This window comes from Heterodontus francisci, chromosome 20 (assembly GCF_036365525.1).
Source record: "Heterodontus francisci isolate sHetFra1 chromosome 20, sHetFra1.hap1, whole genome shotgun sequence".
NCBI lineage: Eukaryota > Metazoa > Chordata > Chondrichthyes > Heterodontiformes > Heterodontidae > Heterodontus > Heterodontus francisci.
This window is the reverse complement of record NC_090390.1, coordinates 73459494-73475112: the sequence shown is the minus strand read 5'-3', so window position 1 is coordinate 73475112 and position 15619 is coordinate 73459494. Positions and strand designations below refer to the sequence as shown.

Sequence of the window (15619 nt, the reverse complement as noted above, 5' to 3'; positions counted from 1 at the left end):
CTCCGTGGGACACAGGGTGGCCGATCAGGAGGGCCCCCCAGCCCACAAGTGGTTGGCAGCGCTTTGGGGGCCTTTGCCGCCCAGCCGCCGCTGGTGGAGTAGGCCCTTAATTGACAGTTAATTGGCCACTTAAGGGCCTTGATTGGCCTGGGGTGGGCAGGCCATTTCTTGCCGCCGCTGCCCGGTGTAAAATTGCAGCTGGGCAGGAAAGCATCAGGAACAGCGCCCCCCACCCCCTGCCACCTCCCACTCAATTTTACAGCCCCCCGCCCCCGCCACCAGCCCGCTCCTGTGGGGGCCTGTAAAATTCCGGCCAGAGAAACAGAGTTAACATTTCAGGTCAATGACCTTTCTCCACAGATACTGCCTGACCTGCTAAATATTTCCAGCATTTTCTGTTTTTATATAACATTATTTAGTTCTTCTTTAAGTTTATTTCTGCATTTTTGTCCTTTCATTCAAACAATTATTTTCTATTCAAAAGATAAAACCTGCATACACCATCAATGCTAGTTCAGCAAGTAATGACTAAATGCATTTGCACTTCTGCATAATACGCCAATGGTAAGCAGTTCCACAGGCAAGAGGAAAGGTGTGTGAAGTAACTAGTTGGCACTTAGCGACAATGTTTTAGTTGGCTTAGGAATTTTTCAGGTGCAGCTTAAGCCATACCACCTCCTTTGGTGCTGTATCATTGATGATCTTGTATAGGACTGACAATTGTCAAATGTGCTACATTAGAAAGGATCAGTATGTAGGCCAGCTTCATGTTGCTGTTAGATTGCTTCTCAATATAAAGGTATAAAGGCAATAATATGCAGCTTTACAAAGATAATGGAAGATTGAACAACCAAAATTCAATAAAAAAGAAGTAATCACAGGACAATACCAGAGCCTAGAGGAAGGAGTGGCATCATTTACAACTCTGAATTTCAAGACATTGGACGATCCGCTATAAATTTAGCTCCAATGCAGGAAGGAAAGAACAGAGATGAGGCTCTTTTCTAATTCCATGTAGATCTGTTGCTGCTCAAGGCTGATCTGTACCTCAACACTATTTACCTGCCTTTGCTCCATATCCTTTAATACCTTCAGCTAACAAAACTCTAGCGATCTCAGTCTTGAAAGTTTCAACTGGCACAGCATGCACAACCTTTTGGGGGACAGAGTTCTGGAATTGTATTACCCTTTGGATGGCAAAGTGCTTCCTGATTTTATTCCTGAATTGCCAGACTCTAATTTTAAGATTATGCCCTCTTTTTCTGGATTCCCCCACCAGAGGAAATAGTTTCTCTTTATTTTTGAATCTTAACATTTTATTATTGAATCTTAACATTTTACACACATCTCTTAGATTACTCCTCAAGCTTCTACACCCAAGGGAACAAAGGCAAGTTCATGCAACCGGTCCTCATAATTTAACCCTTTTAGCCCCAGTATCATTCTGGTGAATATGCATTGACTCCCTCCAAGACCAATATATCCTACCTGAGATGTGGTACCCTGAACTGAATGCAGTACTCCAGATTGGGTCTGGTGAAGATTCTATACAACTGCACCCTAACTTCCTCCCTTTTATATCCCATCCTCCTTGATAGCGAAGCTAACAGGTTGAGAAACAATTAAGCAGCTTGTAAGCAATGAATGTATTTTATGGACCACCAAATAGTGGGAAGGAGATAGAGGAGCAGATTTGCAAAGAAATTATGAAGAGGTGCAAGAACTATAATGAGAGACTTCAACCACCCCAGTATTGAAGTGGGATTTTTGTTAGCTGAAGGTATTAAAGGATATGGAGCAAAGGCAGGTAAATAGTGTTGAGGTACAGATCAGCCTTGAGCAGCAACAGATCTACATGGAATTAGAAGAGAGCCTCATCTCTGTTCTTTCCTTCCTGCATTGTGGCTAAATTTATAGCGGATCGTTCAATGTCTTGAAATTCAGAGTTGTAAATGATGCCACTCCTTCCTCTAGGCTCTGGTATTGTCCTGTGATTACTTCTTTTTTACTGAATTTTGGTTGTTCAATCTTCCATTATCTTTGTAAAGTGGGGCAGTGATTGTGTTAAGGGTAGAGAAGGGAAGGAATTTCTGGTGTGTTCAGGGTAATTTTTGTGATCAGTACGCTTCCTCCAAAGAGGAAGGAGGCATTACTGGAACTAGTTCTGGTGAATGAAGTGGGTCAAGTGGAGAATGTCAAGTGAGGGAGCGTCTCAGTAATATTGATTATAGTGTCATAAGGTTTAGATTAGCTAAGAGGAACAACAAGGAGAAATCTGGAATAAAATTATTTAATTGGAGGAGGGCTAATTTGAGAAAATTTAGGGGAAATATGGTCTGGCTGAATTGAAATCAGACTGTCAGGCAGAAATGCAATGGATGGCCTTAAAAGGGGAGATGGTTTGGGAACAGTTTAGGTATATTCCCAAAGAGGGGAAAAGGAGGGTAAACAAAGCCAGAACTTCCTGGATAGTGAGGGAGTTACAGAGTAGGATGAAGCAGAAAAAGGGGGCGTATGACAGATTGATAATACAAAGGAGAATCTGGCTGAATATAAAAAGTACAGAGGAGAAGTGAAAAAGGAAAGAAGAAAGGCAAAGAGCCAGTACAAGAATAGATTGGCAGTTAGCATAAAAAGGAATCCAATGGGGCGGCACAGTGGCGCAGTGGTTAGCACCGCAGCCTCACAGCTCCAGGGACCTGGGTTCGATTCCGGGTACTGCCTGTGTGGAGTTTGCAAGTTCTCCCTGTGTCTGCGTGGGTTTTCTCCGGGTGCTCCGGTTTCCTCCCACAAGCCAAAAGACTTGCAGGTTGATAGGTAAATTGGCCATTATAAATTGTCACTAGTATAGGTAGGTGGTAGGGAAATATAGGGACAGGTGGGGATGTTTGGTAGGAATATGGGATTAGTGTAGTATAAATGGGTGGTTGATGTTCGGCACAGACTCGGTGGGCCGAAGGGCCTGTTTCAGTGCTGTATCTCTAATCTAAAAAAAAAAGGTCGTAACAGTAAAAGGGTTGCCAGAGGAGTGGTGGGGCTCCAGGGTTACTGATGTGGCCCTAGAGGCCTTAATGGTGGAGGTGGCTGAGGAGAGACCATGATTCCATTGGCGGGGGTTGGGGGAGAGGTCCTCAAGGAACACTGTCATAAGGGAATGGGGGAGGTGGCCAGAAAGGTCAATTCCTGACATCTGGCCCCAAGGCCCTGGCAGCAGTGCCACTAGAAGTCTAATGATCTCATGCGGGTGGTCAGTGAATGCATCTTCACATGACATCTCCTACCCATTGTTTCACCAGCCTCTCTCACTGTTCAATGCACTACACCCCAATCACGCAACCAGTGACAGTTCCTCATGTTCAGGACTGATGTGTAACATGCAGATATTCCACCTCACCCTCACACACCTACCAATGCTGCCAGCCTCACACCCATCTCTTCATTGCCTCTACAAATCTCCAGCTATTAAGCTATTACAGAATATCACTCACAGTGCGACACAATCACTGACATTCTGGCCTCTCTCTTGCAGGACAAGGTGGCACACAATAGAAGGGAAGAAAACAGATCAGAACCGGCAGAGGCCAGGTACCCTGCAACTCCTGAGCCCTGTGGAGGGGATGGCTCTCCACATCATGGGGTCAGCTGCGATAAAGCCAGTGGCATCCAGCATCACTGAGAACATTGAGGATGATGGTATGTTCCCTCCTTATGTCCCTTTTCAACTCCCAGCACACCCTCATCCTTCTATCTGGCATGATGGGCAAGCTGTAGATGGTGTCAGCATAAGAACTTAAGAAATAGGAGCTGGAGTAGACCATTAGGCCCCTCGAGCCTGCTCTGCCATTTAATAAGATCATAGGTCATCTGATTGTGGTCTTAACTTCACTTTCCTGCCTGCCATGTTCGATTCCGGGTACTGCCTGTGTGGAGTTTGCAAGTTCTCCCTGTGTCTGCGTGGGTTTTCTCCGGGTGCTCCGGTTTCCTCCCACAAGCCAAAAGACTTGCAGGTTGATAGGTAAATTGGCCATTATAAATTGTCACTAGTATAGGTAGGTGGTAGGGAAATATAGGGACAGGTGGGGATGTTTGGTAGGAATATGGGATTAGTGTAGGATTAGTATAAATGGGTGGTTGATGTTCGGCACAGACTCGGTGGGCCGAAGGGCCTGTTTCAGTGCTGTATCTCTAATCTAATCTAAAGGTTAACAACCCTCTGAGACAAGAAATTCCTCGTCTCCTTAAAAGGGAGATCCCTTGTTTTGAAACGGTGCCCCCTAGTTCTACATTCCTCCACAAGGGGCAACATCCTCGCAGCATCTACCCTGTCAAGCCCCCTCAGAAACTTATATGTTTCAATAAGATCAACTCTCATTCTCACCAAGGTAGCAGAATTTGCTAAACACTTCCAGTGGGGTGTTATTTAGTGCGATTAGGGACGTAGATGCAACACCTTGTCCCATGACCTTTTCTTGATGCCTATATTTTTTTTTATTTAGAGATACAGCACTGAAACAGGCCCTTCGGCCCACCAAGTCTGTGCCGACCAACAACCACCCATTTATACTAACCCTACAGTAATCCCATATTCCCTACCACCTACCTACACTAGGGGCAATTTACAATGGCCAATTTACCTAAGTCTTTGGCTGTGGGAGGAAACCGGAGCACCCGGCGAAAACCCACGCGGTCACAGGGAGAACTTGCAAACTCCGCACAGGCAGTACCCAGAATCGAACCCGGGTCCCTGGAACTGTGAGGCTGCGGTGCTAACCACTGCGCCACTGTGCCGCCCTAGTCAAGGAGAACAAGTTACAGGCATGGGAGAGACAGTTCATGAGTCTTTGTAGCTGAGTTTCCATGTGAGAGCCTAATGCAGCAGCATCAGCTTAAAGCAGTTCTCTGTGTTTTTGCCTTCGCTTTCAGCCTTGATAGATTGTAAAGCTTGCTGTCTGGCCTAGTGTGCAAGTAGACTCCTTCCATATCTGCAGGAAAGGTGATAGTAAAGAGCATGGAGAAGAAGATACCAAATAGAATTGAGGCGAGGACACAACCCTGTTTCACTTCATTCTTCACTCAGGAACTATCAGAAGTGCAGCCATCAAACTGTACAGTGGAGTACATGTTGTCATGAAAGGATGAGATTGAGGAGCTTGGGTGGATAGCCAATTTATAATGACATTTTAGTAAAACATATTGAACTTCACACAGAATGTAAACTAAACCCCTAAATCTGTTCAGATTAATTTGCTGGAACCCATGGAAGGCCAGGAATGGGCAGATAGTGACAATAGTCTCTCAAATTAGTCCCCTCCATATAAAAATAGTTTAACAATAAAAACAGGTCAATTCAATGAGGGCTACCTTTACACAATAAGCAGTTTGGGACACTGACACTTCACCATTCTGTGATTAGTGAGACAAAAAAAAAAGTACTGTCAGTTCCCCCCACCCCCAGATGAAATGCCTCATAGCTGTGTGGCCCTTCATCTGATGCCTGGCTCAGGAGTAATGAAACTCCCACAATGGAATAATCAAGTTTGAGTGATTGGCAACTGCGAGTCAATTGCTCAACTGTTTGAACTTCTGGACCTACGAGATATGTTTGTGTTTTATCAGTTAAAATAGCTACTTCTTTAGAAAGAACCTGATATATTATCATCATCATTCAACCTTATTGTTGCGGATAAATCTTTGACTGCTTTTTGCCATTGAACTCCATTTTTGGACAACCAGTTACAACTGGTCGCATTGCACAGGCCGCTGTTATCACTCTAGTATCCACAGTTCTACATTTTTTCTGAGAGGATTCTATTTCAATAACTGTTATAGGGACACAGGTTTAGGGTTTTCTCAGGGTATGGCCAATTGAAACCCATTTTCTCCGTCTTATTTGCAACTCTATTCTCTCCTGTTCATTTCCTTCCCACAATTCCTCGTTCTTGATGGTCTCTGGTCAGCAATTGCCCAAGGTTCTTCGTAGACATTTATTGACAATTGTCTAATTTGTTTGTTATGGTCTTTGTTTCCCTTCATGTTTCTGCATTGTACAAAAACATTGACATTGGTGTTAGAAATGCAAGCTTTGGTCTTTTGAAGTAACATTCTGGATCTCCAAAGTTGATACATGGTTTGGATTTTTTAAGTTCCAATTTCTTTACACTTCGCTTCTGGGTTTTAAGCTAATTATTTATTCAGTGCCAATCTTAACCTATTTTGTGACTCCTTGGGCTGAATTTTCACTCTGATATAGGGGTGAGAGGGTGATGATACTGGCATCGCGCATGTCCTGTGGTACTGCTCCCTCATCCCAGCACAGGCAAAGCAGTTCATGGAGTGCTGAGAGTATAGCAGGCTTGGCACTCTTGATTATTTCAGGGGGAATGCCATTCTTTCCAGGGGCTTTTCCAGTGGCTAGAGAATCAATGGCATCACTGAGTTCCAATTTGGTTGGCTGTTCGTCCAGCTCATCCATGACCGGCAGAGACTGGGCTGCACTGCGGGCGGTATCAGTGACAAAATTTTCCCTGGAGTACAGTTCTAGGTAGTGCTCCACCCAGCGGTCCATTTTCTTGCATTGGTCAGTGATCGTATCCCCTGATTTAGACTTGAGGGGGGCCCAAAAGCTCTCTTAATGCCATCATACATTTCTCTGATGTTTCCGGTGTCGGAGGCCAGCTGAATACGACTGCATAGGTGTTGCCAGTAGTCATTTGCACAGTGCCTGGCTGTTCTTTGTGCAGCGCTTCTGGCTACTTTAAGTGCTATGGATGTTAACTCACTGGGGGCTTTCTTTTCGTTCAACAGTGCAATGCGCTTAGCGGCTATGACAGGTTCCAGCTCTTCAAAGTGAGATTGAAACCAGCCTGCATTCTGCTTCTCACGTTTGCCATAGGTGGTCATTGCTGATTCATAGATGGCATCTGTGATGTGGGCCCACTTGGTCTCTGCATCTCCTGTAGGAGTGTTTTGGAGGGCTTTTTCAAGATGGATACAGAACTGGCTCTGTCATAGAAGACAGAGGGTAGCAGTGGAAGGGTGCTTTTCTGAATGGAGGGCTGTGATTAGTGGTGTTCCGCAGGGATCAGTGCTGGGACCTTTGCTGTTTGCAGTATATATAAATGATTTGGAGGAAAATGTAGCTGGTCTGATTAGTAAGTTTGCGGATGACACAAAGGTTAGTGGAGTTGCGGATAGTGATGAGGATTGTCAGAGGATACAGCAGGATATAAATCGGTTGGGCGGAGAAATGGCAGATGGAGTTTAATCCGGACAAATGTGAGGTAATGCATTTTGGAAGGTCTAATGCAGGTGGGAAGTATACAGTAAATGGCAGAACCCTTAGGAGTATTGACAGGCAGAGGGATCTGGGCCACAGGTCACTGAAAGTGGCAACGCAGGTGGATAAGGTGGTCAAGAAGGCATACGGCATGCTTGCCTTCATCGGTTGGGGCATAGAGTATAAAAATTGGCAAGTCATGCTGCAGCTGTACAGAACTTTAGTTAGGCCACGCTTAGAATATTGTGTGCAATTCTGGTCGCCACACTACCAGAAGGGCGTGGAGGCTTTGGAGAGAGTACAGAAGAGGTTTACCAGGATGTTGCCTGGTCTGGAGGGCATTAGCTATGAGGAGAGGTTGGATAAACTCGGATCATTTTCACTGGAACGATGGAGATGGAGGGGGCGACATGATAGAGGTTTAGAAAGTTATGAGCGGCATGGACAGAGTGGATAGTCAGAAGCTTTTTCCTAGGGTGCAAGAGTCAGTTACTAGGGGACATAGGTTTAAGGTGAGAGGGGCAAAGTTTAGAGGGGATGTGCAAGGCAAGTTCTTTACACAGAGGGTGGTGAGTGCCTGAAACTTGCTGCCGGGGGAGGTGGTGGAAGCAGGTGCGACAGCGACGTTTAAGAGGCATTTTGACAAATACATGAATAGGATGGGAATAAAGGGATACGGTCCCCGGAAGTGCAGAATGTTTTAGTTTAGGCAGGCATCAAGATCAGCGCAGGCTTGGAGGGCCGAATGGCCTGTTCCTGTGCTGTACTGTTCTTTGTTCTTTGAATTTAGAAACTTATGTAACAGCTGTGGATATAAAATTCTGTTCGTGTTGATGCGCAGGTGGCCCTTCTGCTTGGAGTGATGTAGCTTCTTTGGTTTGAGTCTAACTTTGCTGCACCCCAGGGAGTAGTCGGTGTCGCAGTCCGCACTGTGGAAGCTGCGTGTGATTTGGACAGTGTTTATAAAGGCTTGTCTTGTGATGATGAGGTCCAGCTGGTGCCAACGACGTGATCTTGGGTGCCTCCACGATACTCGGTGACAGGGTTTAGTATGAAAGAACGAGTTGGTGATGCAGAGGTTGTAATAGGTGCACAACTCCAGCAGTCTCTGTCCATTCTCATTCATCCTTCCAATGCCATAGCGCCCAAGGCAGGAGGGCCATGAGTCATGGTCGGCCCCAACCCTGGCGTTAAAGTCCCCCAGCAGGAACAAATGTTCGGTATTAGGAATGCTACTAATGATATTATGGAGTTCCTCACAGAACTGGTCTTTAACTTCAGGTGGGGAGCAGAGTGTTGGAGCATAGATGCTGAGTAGGTGTACTGGACCAGAGGCGATGAGCAGTCGGATGGACAGTATGCGTTCTTAGCCATTTGAAGGTGGCTCTATCATGCTGAGCAAAGAGTTTCTGATGGTGAAGCCCACTCCATGCTGTCTTGGTTCTTCAGGATCCCTACCCTGCCAGAAGAAGGTGTAGTCTTGCTCCCAGAGATCCACTCGCAGGGAGGCGTGTCTCCTGAAGTGCTGCAATGTCCACATTGAGTCTACTGAGCTCGATGTTAATGATGGCCGTCTTCTGAGACTCGTTGATTTGTGTAAGGTCTTCCGACAGGCCAGGACACATAGTTCTGACGTTCCAGCTTGCAAAACGAAGGGCTGGCACCTTCTTTCTTTTTTCGTCATGTTGTTTGGTGCGGTATTACAGTCCACTTGTTGGGCAATGACCCTGAGCTCCAAGCACCCATTGAAGCAGGCGGGACAGAACATTACTCACAGGGGGCTACCCGGTTTGAGGCAGGTGGTAGCTGTCCAGTGAGATGCGATGGCCTCTCCAACCGAAAAAGGCAACCCATGGCATCCAATCTCTACGCCAGTTCAACTGGACGTATAACCCGTAACTGCTGCCTTCCGTGTTGTTTTGGTCGCTGTGAGGCGACTATGGAGTGACCTCTCCATGGCGCATGCCTGGGCGTATGTATGGAGGTTGTGAGTTGCCCAAGCATCAAAACCCCCTCCTCGGCCTTCTCAGTGGGGTCCAAAGGAGTGCAGAGCTCGACGTTTGGCACCGGTATGGCTGCAGGAACTGCCAGAAACATGCCAGAGGTGACCACCTTTGGGGTTCCGCTCCGGATTTTCTGTCAGGCAACAACTACCGTGGAATCTCCCTGCTCAGCATAATGGGAAAGTCTTTGCTCGAGTCGTTTTAAACAGACTCCAAAGCTCGAGATGGCTTGGCTATGTGAGCTGCATGGAAGGTGGCAGGATCCCCACAGACACATTGTACAGCGAGCTCGTCACTGGTATCAGACCCACCGGCCGTCCATGTCTCCGCTTTAAAGACGTCTGCAAATGCGACACGAAGTCCTGTGACATTGACCACAAGTCGTGGGAGTCAGTTGCCAGCGATCGGCAGAGCTGGCGGACAGCCATAGAGGCGGGGCTAAAGAGTGGCGACTCGAAGAGACTTAGCAGTTGGCAGGAAAAAAGACAGAAGCGCAAGGTGTCTTGTAAGCAGCAGCACACCAGTGCATCTCACAGGTCACTGATGCCCTATTTGTGAGAGTTGGGCAGTTCACACAATTTCAAATAAAAGCGAGCCTCAAAGGCACAAAGGGCAGTGGGATTTGCATCGATTGCTAGATTTCTGCAGGTGCAGGGCATCATCGATTGCACCCATGTGGCCATCAAGCCTGTGAGATTCATCAACAGGAAGGGCTTCAATGTCCCAAATGTTCAGCTGGTATGTGACCACAACAAAAACTTTATCCACGTGTACACTTGCTATCCTGGCAGCTGCTATGATGCCTTCATCCTCTGGCAGTCCAGGGTGCCACAGCACTTCATGCCACCACCGAAACTCCATGGATGGATTCTAGGGAATAAGGGATATTCCTTGAAGCTCACAACTTTACATGACTCCAAGACGGATCATAGAGGTACTACAACCGAACACATCTGCTCACAAAGACCACAATTGAACAGACCAATCGGGCTTCTGAAGATGCGAATCTGGTACATAAGATCATAAGATTATAAGAAGTAGGAGTAGGCCATTCGGTCCCTTGAGCCTGTTCCGCCATTCAATAAGATCAAGGCTAATCTGATTCTGCCCTTAACTCTACTTTCCTGCCTGCCCCCCATAACCCTTCTCGATCAAAAATCGAATTGTCTCAGCCTTGAATATATCCAATGATCCAGCATCCACTGCTCTCTGGGGAAGAGAATTCCAAAGATTAACAACCCTCTGAGACAAGAAATTCCTCCTGATCTCCGTCTTAAAATCTTATTTTGAATTTGTGCTCCCTAGTTCTAAATTCCTCCATGAGGGGTCACAACCTCTCAGTCCCCTCAGAATCTTATATGTTTCAATAAGATCAGTGCTTATTCTTCTAAACTCCAATGAGTATAGGCCCAATTTGCTCAACCTTTCCTCATAAGACAACCCCTTCATCCCAGGAATCAGTTCAGTGAGCCTTCTCTGAACTGCATCCAATACAAGTATCTCCCTCCTCAAGTAAGGAGACCAAAGCTGCTGGGACATTTCCAGAATCTAGGGAATTTTGGAAGATTACAGCCAATACGTCCACTATCTCTGCAGTCACTTTTAAGACACTGGGATGTAGGCCATCATGTCCAGGGGACTTGTCAGCCTTTAGTCCCTTTAGTTTTCCTAGTACTTTTTCTCTAGTGATGCTGATCATTTTAAGTTTCTCCCTCCCTTTTGCCTCTTGATTTTCCACTATTCTTGGGAGGCTATCTACTGTGAAGACAGAATAAAATTCTTGTTCAAAGTCTCTGCCATTTCCTTCTTCCTCATTATTAATTCCCCAATCTCATCCTCTAAGGGACCATCACTTGCTTTAGCTGCTTTTTCCTTTTTATATATATTTGTAGAAGCTTTTAGTCATTCTCTGGTTTCTAAAATTTTCTGAATCTTCTGGCCTACCACTAATCTTTGCAGCATGGTACGCCTTTTCTTTCAATTTGATCCCATCCTTAACTTCCTGAGATCGCCACAGATGGTGCATCATTCTCATAGAGTCTTTCTCAATGGAATATATCTTTGTTGAGAGTTATGAAATATCTCCTTAAATATCTGCTGCTGCTTCTCTACTGTCTTACCCTTTAACTTATTTTCCCAGTCCACTTTAGCCCACTCTATCTTCATACCCTTGCAATTGCCTTCATATAAGTTTAAGGCACTGGTTTCAGGCCCAAATTTCTCACCCTCAAACTGAATGTGAAATTCTATCATGTTATGATCACTGTCGTCGACAGGATCCTTTACTATGAGGTCATTTATAAATTCTGTCTCATTACACATTACCAGGCCTAAATTAGCCTACTCCCGGATTGGTTCCAGAATGTATTGTTCTAAGAAACTGTCTCTAATACACTTTATGAACACATCCTCCAGACTACCTTTGCCAATTTGATTCATCTAATCTATATGGTGAGAGTGACTGCCCTTGATATCAAGGCAGCATTCGACCGAGTATGGCATATAGCAAAACTGGAATGAATGGGAAACAGAGGGAAAACTCTACATTGGTTGGAATCAGACCTAGCACAAAGGAAGGACAGGTAGATAGAGTGGTGAAGAAGGCATACGGTATGCTTTCCTTTATTGGCTGAGGTATATAATACAAAAGCAGGGATGTAATACTTGAACGGTATAAAACGCTGGTTAGGCCACAGCTGGAGTATTGCGTACAGTTCTGTTCACCACATTACAGGAAGGAAATAATTGCTCTGGAGAGAGTACAGAGGAGATTTACAAGAATGTTGCCAGGGCTTGAAAGTTGCAGCTATGAGGAAAGATTAGGTCGGCTAGGGTTATTTTGCTTGGAACAGAGGAGGCTAAGGGGTGACTTAATTGAAGTGTACAAAATTATGAGGGGCCTAGATAGAGTAGACAGAAAGGACCTGTTTCCCCTAGCAGAGAGGTCAATTACCAGAGGGAACAGATTTAAGGTGATTGGTAGAAGGGTTAGAGGGGATATGAGGAAAAACTTTTTCACCCAGAGGGTGGTGGGTGTCTGGAACTCACTGCCAGGAATGGCGGTGGAGGCAGAAACCCTCAACTCTTTTAACAGGTACCTGGACCTGCACCTGAAGTGCTGTAACCTGCGAGGCTACGGACCAGGTGCTGGAAGGTGGGATTAGTTTAGGCGGCTAGTTTTTTCGGCCGGCGCTGACACAATGGGCTGAATGGCCTCCTTCTGTGCTGTAATTTTTGTATGGTTCTGTGGTAGTGTCCTCGGCTCAACCAGCTTCAGCTGCTTCATCAATGACCTTCCCTCCATCAGAAGGTCAGAAGCGGGGATGTTCGCTGATGATTGAACAACGTTCAGCACCACTCGTCAGATAATTAAGCAGTCTGTGTCCAGATGCAGCAAGACCTGGACAACATCCAGGCTCGGGCTAATAAGTGGCAAGTAACATGTGTGCCACACAAGTGCCAGGCAATAACCATCTCAAACAAGAGACAATCTAATCATCTCCCCTTGACATTCAATGGCATTATGATCACTGAATCCCCCACTATCAACATTCTGGAAGTTACCATTGACCAGAGACTGAACTGGACCAGCCACATAAATACTGCGTCTACATGAGTAGGTCAGAGGCTAGGAATTCTGCAGTGAGTAACTCACCTCCTGACTCCCCAAAGCCTGTCAACCATCTACAAGACACAAGTCAGAAGTGTGATGGAATACTTCCCACTTGCCTGGCACCCCATCCGCTACCTTCAACATTCACTCTCTTCACCACCGACACAGTGGCAGCAGTATGTACCATCTACAAGATGCACTGCAGTAACCAAGGCTCCTTCGACAGCACCTTCCAAACCCGTGACCTCTGCCGCCTAGAAAGACAAGGGCAGCAGATGCATAGGAACACCACCACCTGCAAGTTCCCCTCCAAGTCAGGCACCATTCTGACTTGGAACTGTATCGCCATTCCTTCACTGTTGCTGGGTCAAAATCCTGGAACTCCCTTCCTAACAGCACTGTTGATGTATCTACACCCCATGGACTGCAGTGGTTCAAGAAGGCAGCTCACCACCACCTTCTCAAGGGCAATTAAGGATGGGCAATAAACGCTGGCCTAGCCAACAATGCCTGCATCCCATGAATGAATTTTTAAAAATGAAGATTAAAATCACCCATGATTATTGCAATATCTTTCCTACAAGGCCCCATTATTTCTTGATTTATATTCTGTCCTACAATGTAGCTACCATTTGGGGGGGCCTATAAACTACTCCCACCAGTGAATTATTTCCTTTGCTATCTCTTATTTCCACCCAAACTGATTCTACATCTTGATCTTACAAACCAAGATCATTCCTCACCACTGTTCTGATCTCATCCTTTAGTAACAGAGCTACCCCAATTCCTTTTCCTTTCTTCATATCCTTCCGAAATGATAAATACCCTTGAATATTCAGTTCTCAGCCTTGGTCACCTTGCAACCACATCTCTGTAATGGCTGTCATATCATATCCATTTATTTTTATTTGTGCGAACAATTTATCCATTTTGTTACAAATGCTGCATGCATTCAGATAAAGAGTTTTTAATTCTGTCCTTTTATCATTTTTCCCTACTCTGACCTTATTTGTTCGTGCACCATTATGTTTGTACATTCTGTCCCTCCCTGTCACACTCCGGTTACCATTACCCATATCACTACCCTGCACTATTGTGTTGTCATTTCTCGTTAACTTTTTAAATTTCCCTTCACCTGAACCCTCCCCCCTACTATTTAGTTTAAAGCCCTCTCTACAGCCCTAGTTACAAGTTTAGCCAGGATACTGGTACCAGCACAGTTCAAGAGAAGGCTGTCACAATGGTACAGCTCCCTCTTTCCCCAGTACTGGTGCCAGTGTCCCATGAATCGAAAGCCATTTCTCCCTCACCAATTTTTGAGCTATGCATTCAACTCTCTGATCTGATTTCCCCTTTGACAATTTGCTCATGGTTCAGATAGGAATTCAGAGATTATTACTTTTACGGTTCTGCTTTTTAATTTAGCCCCTAGCTGCTTATACTCCCTCAGCAGAACCTCTTTCTTAGTCCTACCCATGCTTTGGTACCCAGCTAGACCACAACTGGATCCTTCCCCTCCCATTCCAAGTTCCTTTCTGGCCCCAAGGAGATGTTCTTAACCCAGACACTGGGCAGGCAACACAGCCTTCGGGATTCATGCTCTTCTCTGCTGCAGGGAACAATATCTATTCCCCTAACTATACAGTCTCCTACAACTACTACACTCCTTTTTACTCCCTACACTTGAATGGCCCCCTGCACCACGGTGCTGGGTCAGTTTGCTCATCCTCCCTGCAGTCCCTGCTCACATCCACACAAGCTGCAAGAACCTCGAACCTGTTGGACAAGTTCAAGGGCTGAGGCTCCTCCATTGCTACCTTCTGGATCCCATACCTGCCTCACTCATAGTCACACCCTCCTGTCCTTGAGAACGGACCAAATCTGAAGTACCTGACCTAAGGGGTGTGACTGCCTCCTGCAACAAAGTGTCCCGGTAACTTTCCCCCTCCCTGATGCATCGCTGTGTCCAAATCTCGGACTCCAGCTCATCAACCCTGACTTCTTGCTGTCCACCCCACCCCCATTCCCTACAGCAACCTTCCCTTTCTGATTTTCTGTTTTCAGACGTGCAAGAATTACCACCTGCCCCGCCACAGCAGCTCCAGGAGGAGGAGAGAAAGCAACAGCATAGTACTAATAAGAGGCCCCAAGTGACACTGACAGCCACTGGCTAAGAGAATGGCACTGCATGTACCTTGGAGGCTAGTACGGAGTTGGGATCACAACATGGTGAATTCCTGGGGAGGAGTGGGCTGTAGCCAGGACAGGGGTAAAGGATGGGTTGTATACTAGCTCACTGGAGGGAGAGGTCACAGATGGGTTCTCCTACAGAGGACCTCAATCAGACAGCATACAGGAGAACAGTGATGGGCATGCACAGCATGATGCTGGATGTATTGGCTCGCCTACCAGACAGCCTCCTGTCACTGCCAAGAAGTGTGCAGGAGTACAGCTCCAGGTTTGAAGAGATCATCGCATAGAACTTCCCCCCTCTCAGCCTCTGCTCCATCTCCCTGTGATGCTATAGATCCAGAGGCACTACAACTGTTCTAGCCTTTGTGGATAGGTCACCAAATCCTCTGCTTCCCTGTGAGATGCAGCAACACTCTCTGCCAAATACAGGACCTCAGCACAACACCTCCAACATCACTTCAGAGGACTTCCAGAGACTTTGCAGTAGCAGAAGTTATTTAAAATTGCATTACCAGCATGTTGGATGCCTGACCC

The 15619-nt window shown here is 46.1% G+C and overlaps 1 protein-coding gene across 2 annotated transcripts in view; it reads right to left on the bottom strand.

Annotated features, from left to right (window-relative positions):
* Window positions 1-15619, bottom strand: part of cusr (Copper-only SOD repeat protein) — a 196554-nt gene that overhangs the window by 33951 nt on the left and 146984 nt on the right. The window lies entirely within an intron of this gene.